Here is a 15,788-nt window from a genome sequence, read left to right on the forward strand (position 1 = left end):
CTTATATATATATATTGCAAACCGTGGTGTTCGTCTGTCTCCCCTTTATAGAAGTCGCTTCCCGTGATGTGTTTGAAAAAGCTGCACATACAGGCAAAGCTCAACATTCACTTTTGAAAGGATAGGAGAACAGGCATGAATCATGTTGATGCCAAATTTTATTTCAAAAGCAGGATATTCTACACTAAATTGTCAGGAAATTAATCACATTAGCATTCAATTTCAAAATGTAACATAAAAATGTATATTTAACATATGTTATTGTTGAGCAGCTCTTAGCATGACTGAAATGCTCAACAATTACTTTTTGCAGTGTGTGGTATAAGTAACTCAGAGCTTTGGCTCTAAATTAAACCAAGAGTGCAACACAATTAACCCTTATAAAGTCCATGAAATAATTTAAATTGATAGGTTAATTCAAACTTTTCCCAACACTGGGGACAGGTACTTTTGCTTATTATTAACTAATCCTAAAATAATATGAAAAGCATGTAAAAACAGGTTAAATGGAAAAAGGCAAGTTTTCTTAATAAGCTAAAATATTTCATAATATAGAGTTCAGTCAATATTAGACTAACCCAACATTCATGTTCTGGATTTGCTTTTATAATTTAATTTACCTGATCTAGTGAATAAAAGTTTCTTGATTAATTATAGTGGTCTAATAATAAGAATATCTGTTATTTCAGAAGTAAATTAATTATAAACAATGAAGCTAAAATAGCCTATTGTAGACTTCATTGACTAAGGAACAATTAGTCTAAGTAACTAAGCCAGAATTCATTTACTGTTGTAGAAAACAAATTAATATAAAAGAACAATAAAACATTCATAAAGGAATAACAGCCATGTAAAACAAAATTATGTAACCCTATATTTGTAAATTTGCTTCCCTTTTCACTCATATTTCAAGTATTCTTGCAAAGCATTAAACATCCATCCCCCTCTCTGGAAAACAAAACTATGTTCAGCTCTACCTTAATTTTCCTCTTTGTTCAATAAAGATGTTGACATGATTGGCAGACTTTCCACCAGCACATCAAGGAAAAAACACAGCTAATTTTAGGGATAAGTTTGAGAAAAGGGAAAAATAATAGTAAAATATCAGGGTAATAGGGTAAAATGACATTTTATTCAGGTGGATAGTAATTAATAAATATCTAGTAAATAATAACATACTCACCTAGGAGGTAAGGTTTGTTATGTGTTTAAATGTTCATGTCTAATACACATAAAGTCTCTCAATACTTAGAATATTTTCCAAATGAAATCTGGTACATCTGCATCAGCCAGTTTGTCACTCAAAAGGTTTCTGCTAAAAATGATCATCCTGAAAATGTAAAACACAAACCCTTTCTTTTCATCAAAAAGAGAGAAAATGGGTATTTTGAACAAAATTGGAAGAATCTGAAAAAGTAGGAAGATATGGGGTGTTTAAAGGCTTGAAATGGCTACAGTTAATTAAAGTTTAAGATATAAAATAGCTTAAGCAGTTTCTTACAGTTTTTAATTGTCACATAAACATTTACATTTCTAGAATTAAGTTCCACTTTGATTAGGTAATAACCTATGAAATACTGAAAGCCTTTCCTTAATTGAGTTTGAACTCATGCTGTCAACAAAACAAGTGACTCAAATTTCCTAACATCCTGTACACATTGCACAGCATGCATCACTTAACCATAATTCTCCCACTGTCCATATGATTTATTGCACAAGATCTTTTCCCACCATAATTTAGATTTTAATGAAAATTCAGTTCTGAGGAGAAAGAGGGAAGTATCTTTTTGAAATTAATTTCAATTCTAACAATGTAAAATTCACATTTGGTATTCTTAACTCTGAAATATTGAAAGCCAGAATACCCACACTGTAAAGGAGGTGAGAACTGATGAATGTGAAAAGAAACAGAAAAATAAAACTATGAAATACAGGAATATAATAAACTAAACTACAACAAATGTGGACTTGAGGAATAATGAGTTGTAGCAGATCAGACTTATTAAGAGACTGGATCTAAAGAACATTCAGAAAGAAGGCATTGTTCTTTTTTGCCCATGGCACCCTTTAATTTTGGCAAAGTGGTTGTTTGTGTGAGCAGTATGGTGTATTGAACCAGTGAAGCCAGGGCCAGATTTAGCTGTGGTGCAGCTCTGGGACACTTAACTTGTGGAAGGCCTCATATTATATTGTCTGGAGTTTTGTAATGTCTATATATGTATATTACAATAATAAACACAATGTTTAATACTGAATTTCTTACAATTGAAAACATAATAACAGTTCAAATGTTTTCTTATTTTCCCTAATTAGTTAGGTTATTTATTTCCTGACTTTGGTTGCTGCAAATTCTGATATAATATCATACATATTTAGTGCTCGCAGGATATCTACTTCAGTAGAGAGAATGATAAAAAAATTACCAGTTTTTGCTGCCCCATAGTAGCACCAAGATCATTCTTGATAAGCGGCTTTTTTGAGAAAGACCTTTAACATATACTTGTCAGTCAAGTGCCATAAATAACAATTGACTATATGTTGTTAATGTTCAATTTTCATTAAAATTGTAGAAAATATAAAAACTTTAATTCTAAAATAATTTCATGTGACTTGCCATCATTCTTTAAACAATTATTATTATTATTCAGGGTAAAATAAATTGATTAATCAAAAAATATTTGTGAATTTATTATAACATAATTTGAGTTTTGTGGGGGGCCCTGGAGCATGTGCCCCATTGTTAATCTGGCAATGGACACAGCTGGTAGTGTATACAAGTAGGAGGAATACTATGCCCTGCTCCTACAGCAGAAGGTTCTTGAAGGATTAACCCATACACATATTATAAAAGAACATACTTCAGAGGCAGTAACCCCTTTTCATCCATATCAAAAATAACCTTTGAGTCACACAACCAGACAAATTAATAGGAGCTCAGGGACAACTGGAGAAAGACCAAAGAAGTCTCCTTGTAAACAGAAATAAGGATAATCCCCATCCTGATTGGAACCAAGACATCTAGAGAATGTGATGGTCCCATTTCTGATATTTGTAATGCTACACAAGAATATGTATATGAAGGTAAGAAACATACATGTCAAGGCATCAGCTTCCAGATGGCAAACCCTCTCATGGAGCTCAACCATAGAAGTGGAATTTGGTCTAGAACAAATGCAGAGGTATATGACATGCAAAAGTCCCAGCTGGATGAATTTATGTTATTTTATAATCAATAATTTCTCAATCTCAGATAACCCTAGATTTGTGAATGGGCGTTAAGTAATTAAAACAGAAATATTGAGGTTGCCTAGGACAAATGCAGAGGTTAAAGAATATGCAACAGTCCTGACTGGACGAATTGAAATAAATAGGTTCTCAATACAAAAGAAGAGACTGAATTTACCATATCTTCCTTGTTCTGTATTACTTGTTTTAAACTCAAAATTATTCACAATCCCAAACACCCTGAAAATGATTAATAATGGGTGTTGGTCAGAATATACAAAAATTTGCAAGATGCAGATTCCCCAGAGCCTGAAGAATAACTACAGGTGACATATGGAATCCCAAAACTGAAAATATAGTGATGTGACCAAAGTAAAATAGCAAAAAAAAAATAAAAAATCAGTTTTCTTTCCTATGCTGGTCTGCAAGATATTCATAAAAGGGTACAGAGATATAGCCAATGTAATGGCCAAAGTAGCCAGATATATCATGATAAAAAAGATGGATCAGCTACACAAGCCAATTCATTAACATAGATGAAACAAGAATTGTCGGAAGGTATAAACAACTGATGTTGATTTCCTCAAAAAGATTGATCTTTCAATATTAGAACAAAGATAGAATATATTTTTCTGAAGGATAATGAGAGTCAGTCAGAGCATGTAACAGAATAGGAGAGAAAACAGTGGTGACCATCTCTCAGAGTTCAAGTCACTGGCAGAACGGCTATCAGGATACAAGGACAAAGCCTTCCTGGAAAAAAAAAAAAGAGTACAAGAAACATTAAGGGAAAAATCTCTGTCTCTTTCTGGAAGCAACTAACATAATAAAATAAACCTTCAGGGAAAGATGGTAGAGTGAACAAGTTGCTAAGGGTTCAAAAGGAAGAGCTTGGCATCTTAAGACCAAACTGAAATCTAGGGAGACTGCAGCAATGTAGCCTCTAATAGAAGCAGACAAACCCAATCATAAATGAGGGACATGAAAAAAAAAAGGAAGCAAGCTGCTGACAGACCAATAAGAATGTTTTCTGTCAAGGAGGAACATCTGCAAGAATGTGATATATTTGAGCTACTCAAGAAGAGAAGCCATCTTCACTAATTAACATCCAGCTGTGAAACTGTAGATGACAGATGTCACTGAGGAAGATGTACCAGAAACTTAATTGAATCCCTCTGAAAAAGATGAAAGGAGTGAAAATTATGGTTTAGCAGGCCAGAATGGGGTAATAATAAGAACTGAAGAATAGGATCATCTGCTCTTGGCCAATACTTAATAAAGAAGATGAAAAGGGTAGGCACAGAGAAAAAGCATATCCAAAGACAGACTCAAAAATGGACCCAGATTTGGAAACCAGAAAAGCATCAGAAGATGATTCATTGTTGTTGCAAGTGCATCAAGCACAGAACAACCAAACTGTTAGCACAGCCAATGAAATATCAGCTCAGAGAAAGACATGATGTGAATATCGCAAAAGTAGAAGAGAAACCACAGTGAACAAAGGCTGCAAGATCAAATCCCCCTGCCTGTTCACATATGCTACCACAGTCAAATTATCTATAAGTACTAAAACATAGCAGTGGTGTAAGAAGGGCAAGAACTCCAGATATCATTTAATGGTCCAAGATCCAACAGAATATGAAAATGGGATATCTAAGAAAACTACAGACCTGAAAGATATTAGTGAAAAGATCCAGATTAAAAAAAAAAAATGTGGAAGGGAAAATTTTTGAATAAGCCTCATTTAAGGATAATTAAGAACAATAGGAGAAATTCCAATAGACAATAGGTCTGAGTAAAGACTCCTTGAAGGGGCAATATCACATTGAGAATGTCTCAAGTAAACACGATTCATGAGAATTACTATATAAAGAGTATCCACCATTCCCAAATCAAAGAGGAATTGTTTGGCAGATGAAGAAGCATGAGTACCAAAAACTCAAGATACTTTAATGCCAAAGGAAACATGAAGGTTTGCTAAAAGTGTTAATATGAAATCTCAGATGTACTAGATCTAAGTAGCACAAGCTGAGACTTGGACTCAAGAACAATCCATCTCAGGAGGGTAACCAAGAGGTCAATCCAGTGTGAAGCAACCACTAAGCAAGAATCCTCTTATGATTCATGTAATGATGACATCAATACTGAGTGTGTGTGTGTGTGTGTGTGTGTGTAGAAGACCAGTTAATGATTTCCCTACATAAATCAATGTCTTTGAAATCACAACAAAAGAACTTTAATAAGATTCTCATAGGTTCCACCTAAAAGGAAGGAATATCTAAAAAGCAAAAGATATAAGACCAATCTTCAGTCTCCTGTTGTTTTTGTACCACAAAGAGATGATAGTAAAACCTTGATGAAACATGAAATACAACTTCAACATGCCCTTGTGGAAAATGTTCAAACTTTAAATGATCCAAAATCAAATAGAAACTGAAAGAGTCAAAGATGAATACAAAATTGTATTGAAAAACCTGAATGAACATGAAACCAAGGAGTCACAGATGAATAAACTTCTGAGATGACCCCCAAAAGTCCAAATGGAGTAGTCATCCAGAGCAGTAAGTCATAAAGACACACCTTGCTTACATCAACAACAGGTCACACGAAAAGTACAAGTAGATGTAGCAAGCATTGAAGAACATACACACAGGAATCTGGAAGGGAATGAAAATGAAAAGTAAAATGAGGTGCTAAAACCTTTATCAACTTCTTCTGGTAAGCTTCCTCTGAACAAAAAAAACAAGTTAAATTGAAATACAGAATGATGCAGGAATTTGTTTTAAAAGTGTCAAAGGAACGTAAAAAGCCTCTTGCTAATAAACCCATAGGTAATGACTGTTAAAAGTAGGTATTTGGCTAAAAAGAATTAAGATATTGTGAATAGCTAATAATGGTGCAGCAAAATAATGTCTTAAAATAATACAAATCACATGTGTAGGACAGAACAATGACAATAGGTCAAAGTAAAAAACACAGAAGATCCTCCCCATTCCAAAAATGAAACTGAAGGTCTAAATATTCAGAAGTAGAAGGGGAAATAAAAACAAATTTTCAGTTTTGCATCTTGCAGTTTTTATGTCATCTTTTTACATATTTTACCACTACTTTGCCCCGTTTATAGATCTTCACCAAATTTAGCATGACAATTTGTTGGGTCCATGCAGCAATACATACAATTTTGAAGTTTCACATTTTGTATTTTGCAGCTTTTATGTACATTTTTTACAATTACATATAAGGTTAGCAACCTTTGATGCCCTAAGATAACCTTTCATTAATCATGAATTTACATAACTTTCATCCAGGGGACGGGTACTCCAGCTAGCAAGAGAATAAAATACAGAAATCATCTCACAAGTGTTCACGTATTCATGATAACTGCTAGCTACAACAATATTATGCCAGAAATATATTGAACAATCAGGACTGACAAGGCAGCTATTAGTTTACCCTACAACATTACATGCAAATTGCATAAGTAAGGCCTCAAACATGTTACAGAAATTCCAAAAGAAAACTGATACATCACAAAGAACATTTCAGCAAAGTTTACAGTATGACTGTCAACAAGACAATATAAATTATGGCATGAAAGTAGAGCTTATGTAAGATACCCCTGATGCTTGGGTAGCAAGTCTTGTGAAAAGTGTGAGAGGGATACATAACATATGCTCTGCAATGCATACAGGACATTCAGAAATTTGTTTTGTAGACAGCAGGAATTCAAACCCCAAAAGGAAATGCTTTCAGCATATCATGGGTAAGTATATCAGCTTGGAATTATAACAGTATTTTAAAAACCTGGCATTAAGATAATCAACCACATCATTGGTTTACTCTGTCAGTATTTCTATCTGAATAGCAAGCTGAAGCTTGATTTGTACAATTGTAGAATTCTGTTCTGTAAATAACTGTTCTCACTCCTGTAAATGATAAAATTTTCAGTTATTCCTGTTATTGATCAAATACTTTATAATTTATTGTAACCTGTTTATAAATCTGTAAGCTGTGTTTTAATGATAATTTAACATACTTCATTTAAAATTATTTTATCATAAAACATTCTGTGGCCTCTATCAATCCTTGTAAAAATTCAACAACTTCAAACTGATTACGTCAATTATATATCTCTACCAATTCAATTAACAAACCCTAATGCTTAACAAAGAACAGCAGTTTCTATACATGAAACAGAATATTAATTCAGTATACATTTAAACAAAAGCATAAACATTTTTCAACAATAGAAACAATTTTGTATTCAATTACATGATTAAATAAAAAAACATTACTTACTTGTCAACCAAACTAGTCATTAAATTGATTAGAATTATATATTTTAATTTTATCTTACGTAAAAATACTGAACTCTTTACAGTATAAACTGCTTATTTCAGCATAGAGCTTGACATACAAACCATTTGACTAGCAAATGTACTCAGCTAAAAAGCTGAATAATTAATATTTCTAAAATACTTTTCTTATTTGCGAAATGACTGTCTTATTTGTACATTCAGATTGAGCTGGGTGATTAGTGGAATTTCTATTTGTTTAATCTTCAGGCTCATTTATTGACTACATTCAACTAATTCGTCATCCTCACAAGACTAATCTTATTTTCAGCTTTTTTAACGAGTCACCCTTTATTCAATAAGATAAATATCTTCAGGTGCAATTATTTAGGATAAAATTACTTTTAATTTTAATGAAAATTGATCATAAAGGCAAAATAGTACAAAATCTATGACAAACTCAAAATGTGATTAATACTGCTCTGTGAGTTTCACCTACAAATTTTTACAAGACTACTCAAACTGAATAAACTAATTCTTTGTTACAAATAACTGTACCAAGATTTCATATGATAAAACTAGTAAAGATTCTTCTCACTGTGCAATAGATAATAATTCAGTGAATACAAAGTCATGTCCATCCTAGAAAAAACAATGTTTACTATTTGGCAAGAAAACTTGTGATAGACCTTTTTGAAAGACTACAATGATTCGTAAAGGGCAAATTGATGTATTATAACAAATATTAAAATCATGTTAATATGAAACTTTAGTTACAGATGCCATCTGTTTTTCTAATTCCATCATCAGTTAGAAAAATAAATTAACTTTATAACTATAAGAAACATCACAAAGCAAGATGTTGTTGATACAGATAGAAGTTTAGAAAAAAAAAAAACAATTAAAATGCTAATATGTTTACTATTTATAGTGCAGGCTAGAAGAAATGTAAAAACATGCATGCATGCTGAGAACTCAGTAAGTGAAATTTACAACAGATAGCCTTTTCTTTTTTTTAGTGTTTACTATCTAGTTATAGCTAGTCATAATTAAACAGGAGTGTTGTTCATGTAAAGAAGTTAATGACTTAAGGACATTATATATTGTTAGTTATTATTCATTATCAAGTAATTTCTGACAAACACAGTTAAATGAGCAAGTTATTTTACAACAAACAATATTTTTAGCTAATACAGAATGATGAATATTAACTTCTCAATATTTTTTTAGTTAAAGCAATCTTAACCTAAGTAATTTGTGTAGCTTATACTAAATAAGCAATAGCGGTAAGTTAAAGCTACAGTTATTTATACATACAAAGTAACTCAAACAAAGGCATCAATGGCCACTAGGACACACCTTCACATTCCTAAATTGTGTACAAACAGAATGGTATGAGTAACAGCTAACATTTCAATTACTCAGATAATTAAAATAATTGAAGATAGTAATTATTGAATAAACACTAATTTTGGTTAGTTGAGTAGTTTATGATTAAGATAACCAACCTTAAATCAATTGAAAATAATGAAAAATCATAATGGTACTGTTTTGATCATTGGATAGTTGGAATAATTCAAAACACTGATTTTGATTATTTCATCATTTTTGTAATATTAATAATTTTACTAATAATTTCAATTAATTGCTGTGTGTAACTAATCAATGTTCATATGTAATCAAGTTAATTGCCCAGCTTTACATGATATAGTTATTAGTTGCATAACACAATTGTTACTTGTATATTAAAAAATGTCACACTAATAATCACTTATATTCTACCGTGTGCACCTTAAGTACAAACATTTACACAGTGCTATTACAAAAAATCTGTGTACTTAGGAGTAACACCCTTTACATAAACCTTTAGCCAATTTGCATTTGACTGAAAAACAAAAAAATTATTTTAAGTCATTTTTATAATGATCTACACATACAAACAGCAGAAAATAGTGTGCACATAATGGCGTTCTCTTTTACAGGATTTGTGGGTCCTAAAAAGGACCCGGAAGAAATGGGTAGGAAGAATTAGATAAGGAGAGAAAAGGAAGGTTGAATAAACTGAATACTGTATTTTCTTTGGTCTCGAGAAAGTTTTTAGATAGGAAATATTTAGAAGGACAATAGATGTTTAGAATATCTTTTGTTCAAGAGATAGGAAAAAAATTTCAACTTCCACTAGGGCTTGTTGTGGTTTTTCAAAGTGAAGTGGATTACGAATAACAGTTCATGACGATGCTTCAATAAAACTTTTTTCAGGCTCATTAGTCTTGCCAGAAAAGCTTTTAATCATAAGTTTGATAGAGAGGAAGGGGATCTGTGAAAGATGACGGTAACTTCTTTCTCCTAAGTCCAGTATATTAACATTCCAAAGGGCTTAAAGTGGGTATCCTGTGTGCTGAGCCAGTGATTTCATTTTGTGTGTCCTGTAAGGCTAGTCACGTGGAATGTTGGACTGAGACATACATTGTTCAATACATACAGCAAGCTGAGTCAATTCTGCCCAAGTCCAATATGAATTCTCATCCATGTTACCACAAATTTCCACAGGCCGTGGTCTCTCAGTAAATGCTGCAGTTACACTTGGTTCAATAGGGGTTGAGCTATGAAGCTGCTGCCAGTGTAGAATATGTTACATCACTGGAAAACTGAGACATTATTGTAATGCTCTCACACACAAAAACAAATTATCACAGCAAGGTCAACCCCATACCATTAACAGCAATAGTTTCCAACTCATGTGGACCAATAAAAATAACATCTGATGTATTTACAACTTTTTAAAAAACTATGTCTTTGTGACTAGACATATTTACATGAAGCCACCAAAATCACCACGTCACATTTTACTTAACTTACTCTAAGTACATAATACATATTTCATAAGCAGGCAGATTTGTCATTTTACAATTGAAATGGAGGGCGATTAACATTTTCTGAATAGCAAATATAAATAGAAACATCTTAATGCTTAAAATTTAAAACTTGATTTCAAATAAAGGGCTTTTCCTTTAGTGAAGGCCAATGCCCAAGTACATATTGGCACCTTTGACTTTAGGATAACAGATAAAATTCAGTTAGGCTTGTATGAAATTGCCAGGTTTGGTCCCAAAGAAAAGCCCTCTTATAAGATCTAAATAATTCACAAAACAGGGTTTAACTCCAGTGCTCTAGTATAACTTAACATCCTAAAATTCTTATAGTGATTGGTTTGATTTTACATATTATAGTAACTAAAATACTTACTGTACATTCACTGGTGATATTAAAGGGAAAACATTTGTAGTCTTAAAAAAATATACATATTTAAAACAAAATAAAATGAAATCCATCATGAGAATTTTTTGTCGTCGCTTTTGAGAAAAAAAAAAAGTTGTAACATAACTAACCTTGACATGGATTGGTCTATATAATTTTTTACATATTTTAATTCAGATCCTTTTTGTTATAAGCCATCATCTAGTAAATAATTTTGATTATATTTTTTTACATGACCCACATAATCCGATAATAAATGTTTCACTATTTATTTTGAAAATTTTGTAGACTCAATCATTAATTTTTTCAAAGTGTTCATCTATGGATTACTTATGATATACATGTTAAGAATTAAAAAAAAGGGGCAAATACATAACTTCAATAGCTTTTAAGGTTGTCAAATCCCTATTACGTACTTAAGACATGAAAGCAACATTTTCAATAACATATTAGTTTAACCCTGATCATAAAACATGAAATCTTAAAGGAAATCTACAAATATCTTATAATTATTTAAGAAACTGAACCTGTCTTAGTATCATGTGCATTTCAGCTTTTGTGTACTTAAAAATTATATTTAATTAAATCCAAATCATTAAGTGAACAAATTATTGCAAGAATTTTTTTTTTTAGTTTTATACTGGTTTGAAGCTTTATTACCAAAATTATATTTGAAATTTTTTCAGGAGGTAACCTCCAAAACATAAACACCTGTCACAAGCTTTCAAACAAAATATTAAAATAATAATTAGAAAATAATTGTTATTCTTAACTTTGAAAAAACTATATACATTAATATATGGGAAGAGAAAAATGAAATTCAAACTGCAGTCTTTCCAATAAACAGTTACCCTCCCACATAATACAAATACTTAGTATAAGATGCATTGAAACTTGCAAGGTATTTACCATGATACTATACAAGATCAGTTGTTTTTGGAGAACAAATTTATAAGACAGTGGTTAATCTCATAACAGCACTTGTATTGCTCAGTATACATCTAGGAAACACTATTTGAATATATTTATGTATATGTTGTCTGTATAATTTGAAAGTTGCCAATATTAAATTTGAAACCAACACAAAATTCTCTTATTGTTTTGATATATACAGTTCAAAATCTGTTAATGATCTAACCACTGTCTTAACAGTTAAAAGCAAATCTTACAGGCTATCTAGCTTATATACAAGCAAACAACTGCAAAATACCACAAATACCATCATTCTGTTTAATGTATATTATAAAATCTTTTGTACAAGTGTAGTATAAATGGCAGGGTGATTTAAAACAAACTGCCATCATAAGTTAGCAGGGCAGATCATTAGGCTTGTACTTTCAGGAGAACTTTCAAGTGATTAGTCATATCCAAACAACTGCCTCCACAAGTATCTTCAAATGACAAATAGGACTTGGAACTTATGTTATAAAATGGAAGCTTATTTGATCTAATCTTCTCCATCCAGTGTGTTGGTGGCTGTGGCAGTTCAGCTGGAGATGGTGGCTCACTGAATTTAGCCCCTGCATAATTATTATTACAGCCAATTAATGTATCTGCTCTGTTTGGTGACATTCTCAATGAACATGTAACCAAGCTGTTTGGATTTTCAAATCCATTCAAGGAGTTATCCATGCTTTGCTGTGCACACTTAGTTTGGTATTTATAATTATTTGCACTTTTTGATCTGGGTTTCATAAATGAAACAAGTTTTGGTGATGTATCATTCTTCATTTTTTCAGTTTGAAAGCATGTATTCCATCCTCTTTTTTTACCTTTTTTATCTAGTCTTGGTGGCGTTATCATTCCATAAATGGAAATTCCAACATATTTATCACTATCCTCTTCATTATGAGCATGAGGATTTACAATAGGCTTAAACCCAAATCTCCTAGCCATACTGAACCAAAATCACACTATTGGTTATTTATAATCTGATCCTAGTTTTTTGTTTTTACGTTATTTATTGTTAAGCTTGACTTTATAAATTAGGGAACTTAATGAAACAAGTTCGTGTCAGTAGTACTAGTAGTATTATTATTTAATTACTTGCCAACTTAAACTTTAACTTAACTACACCTAGGTTTATTTTAGAAGGAATTTTAGTAATATTACTTAGTAATAGTACAACAGAATACAAATACTTAAACTTCCATAAAAATAAAATTACAAATTAAACTGTAAAGTGGTTTTTTAAAATAATAAATGTGATGGGTCTTACTGGAATTAGTAGCCTAACTAACTTAATCATTAAATTTATGTTTACGACAACTTGTAAAGCTGTAATAGGCTTAACGTTTATTTTACTAATAATTAATAGTAACACTACCTATTCTACTCTAGTCTCTAGTATCATTGTGACTTCGGTGGCCTACTGTAGTTCTTTAAATCACAATCGACTATAAAATCGTGGAATCCTTACAATCTATCTTCAGATGTTGAACTTGAAACTATGTAAGTTATAACACTATTAGCATGTTAAGAGTGACTTAGTTAAAGGTTAAAAAGTTTTTCCTCTCTCAACATAAAACTGTCCAATATGGCGACGTTTTTCAGTTTCACTCGGAGTGAAATAGTAACAAAGGTCTGTCGAAGCTTAGGCGTAGTCCTGCCAAGTCAGATTTACACCGTAACTCGATGAAGTAAAATAGATATTGCAACTTCAAAACCGGAAACTTCTCTTCTTTTTCCATAAAATCCCTTCCTCTCAAAACAGATCGAGTTTCTTGCTACTCAATTTTCCATATTATTAAAAGTTTATAATATACAAGAAATCGAACAAATGAACAACTTCTTTCCTCACACAACAGTCCTACCCACCTTCTAGCGTTACCTAAACAACGTATTTCCTTGCTATGAGATCATCAAGAAGAGCGTCGTCACGTGAAGTTGTCAGCCAATAACAATTGTACTTATAAAACAGTACTTCATAGGACGTGGACATTTCTTTAAAACACACGTACACGAAAGAAAAACTTATTGTATTGAAGAAGATTCGTTTGTTTGTTATGAATTTCTAATAAAGCTACACGAGAGCTATCTGCGCTAGCCGTCCCTAATTTAACAGTGTAGGACAAGAGGGAAGGCAGCTAGGCATCACCACCCACCGCCAACTCTTGGGATATTCTTTTACTAACGATATAGTGAGATTGGACCACACATTATAACGCCCCCACGGCTGAAAGGGCGAGTATGTTAGGTGTGACGGCAAGTAGTGAAGATGAATAAGTTGACATGTTACATCGGTTTATGTACATGTTGCCTTTACTTCTTTGTTTTACTTGTTTTCATACTAAATATATTTCGCTGTCAGAACATCATCAAGTATCTGTTATTTATTGGTTCTTCTTTTCATAAAAAATAAAGGTTTGAAGTACGTCTTGATTAAATAAAATAAGTTTTTCTTTTGTAGGCGTTTGTTAAAAACCATAAGACAGAATTTCTATTCTTTTATACAAGGGCTTTTTGAAAATACTTGTGGTATCCATTAACCGTTCAGTACTTCATACATACATACATATAATAGTACTGTGAACATATAAAACAATATTTTGTTTTTACATGTATCTGAATTATGTTATTGCTTGTTTAAAAAATTATCACAGTTATCTGTCTTGTAAGTTATTTTGTAGGAAGAATGCTGTCTGTGTTCAATGTCGTTTGTTTAAAATGTAGTATAAATTGTATGCATTAGCGTTGTTTGATGAAGTCTTATGCAATAATTTTTTCCAGTTTTGAGTTTTGGAAGTAGTTTTGATATATAGTATGGTATGTGAAGTATCTCGGAGTGTTGTAGTGTCTTCAGTGAGTCAATCAAGAGTCCTGTATCAGAGTAACAACGTGATTGTGTGACCTAAAAACTGGGTAGCTAGGCCTGAATGCGGTACAGTTTGGAAAAGTGAAATATTTTGTACAAATAGCTAATAAACCAGTAATTCAAATTAATGGTTACAGCCCGATGCTGCGAAGAGCCATACTTCCGAAGGGCTGATATTCCGAAAATTGAACGTAAAAGCAGTTACACAAGTAGGCCCAATGCTCATTCAGGTTGTGATATTATATTGTTACGACAGCGGAAGTCACGTGCCCCTGGTAACACGTAATGAGTTCTAGAAAGATCTGAGAACATGACGAATAATCCAGTACTTGCTAGGCGCCCTCTATTCTTGTATATAAGTGCGCCAGAGAATGACTATGGAATAGAATTGCAGACAGGCAGGGATAGAGACGGACAACTGAGTCAAGCGCGATAGTAAGTAAAATGCGTGAATCGTTCATTGTGAATTATAGCGTGTGTTAAGTTAAAGTAACTGTGGGAAGTAAGTGTATTGCAAAGTTGTACTGAAAAAGAATAAACTAGTTTTATTTAAGTAAGGACTTGTATCGCTGAAGTTTCTCGGGAAGAATTTCTACGGGAAATTGACAAACGAACAGAGACGTAACAATATGAATAGTAGTAAGTGTATAATGTTATATTAAGAACACAAGTCAATAACATTTTGAGGGCCTCCCAGTGGCACAGCGGTATGTCTGCGGGCTAAAAACCGGGTTTCGCTACCCGTGGTGGGCAGAGCACAGATAGCCCATTGTGTAGCTTTGTGCATAAATTTAAAAAACAAACATTTTGAGGTGTATTTGTAATTATGCCAGAGACCTATGTTATTATTACCAATTAAACCTTTCTAATCTGTTGAAAAAATATGTCAAAATTCTCCTGATAATAATATCACTATTATTATTATTATGGAAACATGATGAAGAAGCAGAATAACAATAAGAAGAATAAACCCAACTCCAGTACTGGTGGCAGAAATTTTTCGGAATATTGGTCTGTCCCCAAATTAATACATGGACAACTCTGCGGTTTAATTGTACCACTGTAACAGTAACATAATTTACAGATAATTGTGTCAGAAACATTCTACCTTCAAATATGTATTTTTCAAAATTACTCTAAGTAATCTTTTGAACTTGAATTGAAGTTGGCATTATTACTAGAGCAACCTTGGAGAG

The 15,788-nt window shown here is 32.2% G+C and overlaps 1 long non-coding RNA gene across 1 annotated transcript in view; it reads right to left on the reverse strand.

The window, feature by feature from the left end:
• LOC111086461 overlaps window positions 1-13,639 on the reverse strand; it is a 20,849-nt gene extending 7,210 nt beyond the window's left edge. Inside the window, exons 1-2 of the long non-coding RNA XR_002611187.1 lie at window positions 13,105-13,639; window positions 1,184-1,330 (exon numbers count right to left, since the gene is read on the reverse strand). This is a non-coding gene — a long non-coding RNA (uncharacterized LOC111086461). The remainder of the gene's footprint in view (window positions 1-1,183; window positions 1,331-13,104) is intronic.
• Between the last annotated feature and the right edge of the window lie 2,149 nt (window positions 13,640-15,788).

The sequence above is a fragment of the Limulus polyphemus genome, unplaced genomic scaffold (genome assembly GCF_000517525.1).
Source record: "Limulus polyphemus unplaced genomic scaffold, Limulus_polyphemus-2.1.2 Scaffold1117, whole genome shotgun sequence".
Taxonomy (NCBI): domain Eukaryota; kingdom Metazoa; phylum Arthropoda; class Merostomata; order Xiphosura; family Limulidae; genus Limulus; species Limulus polyphemus.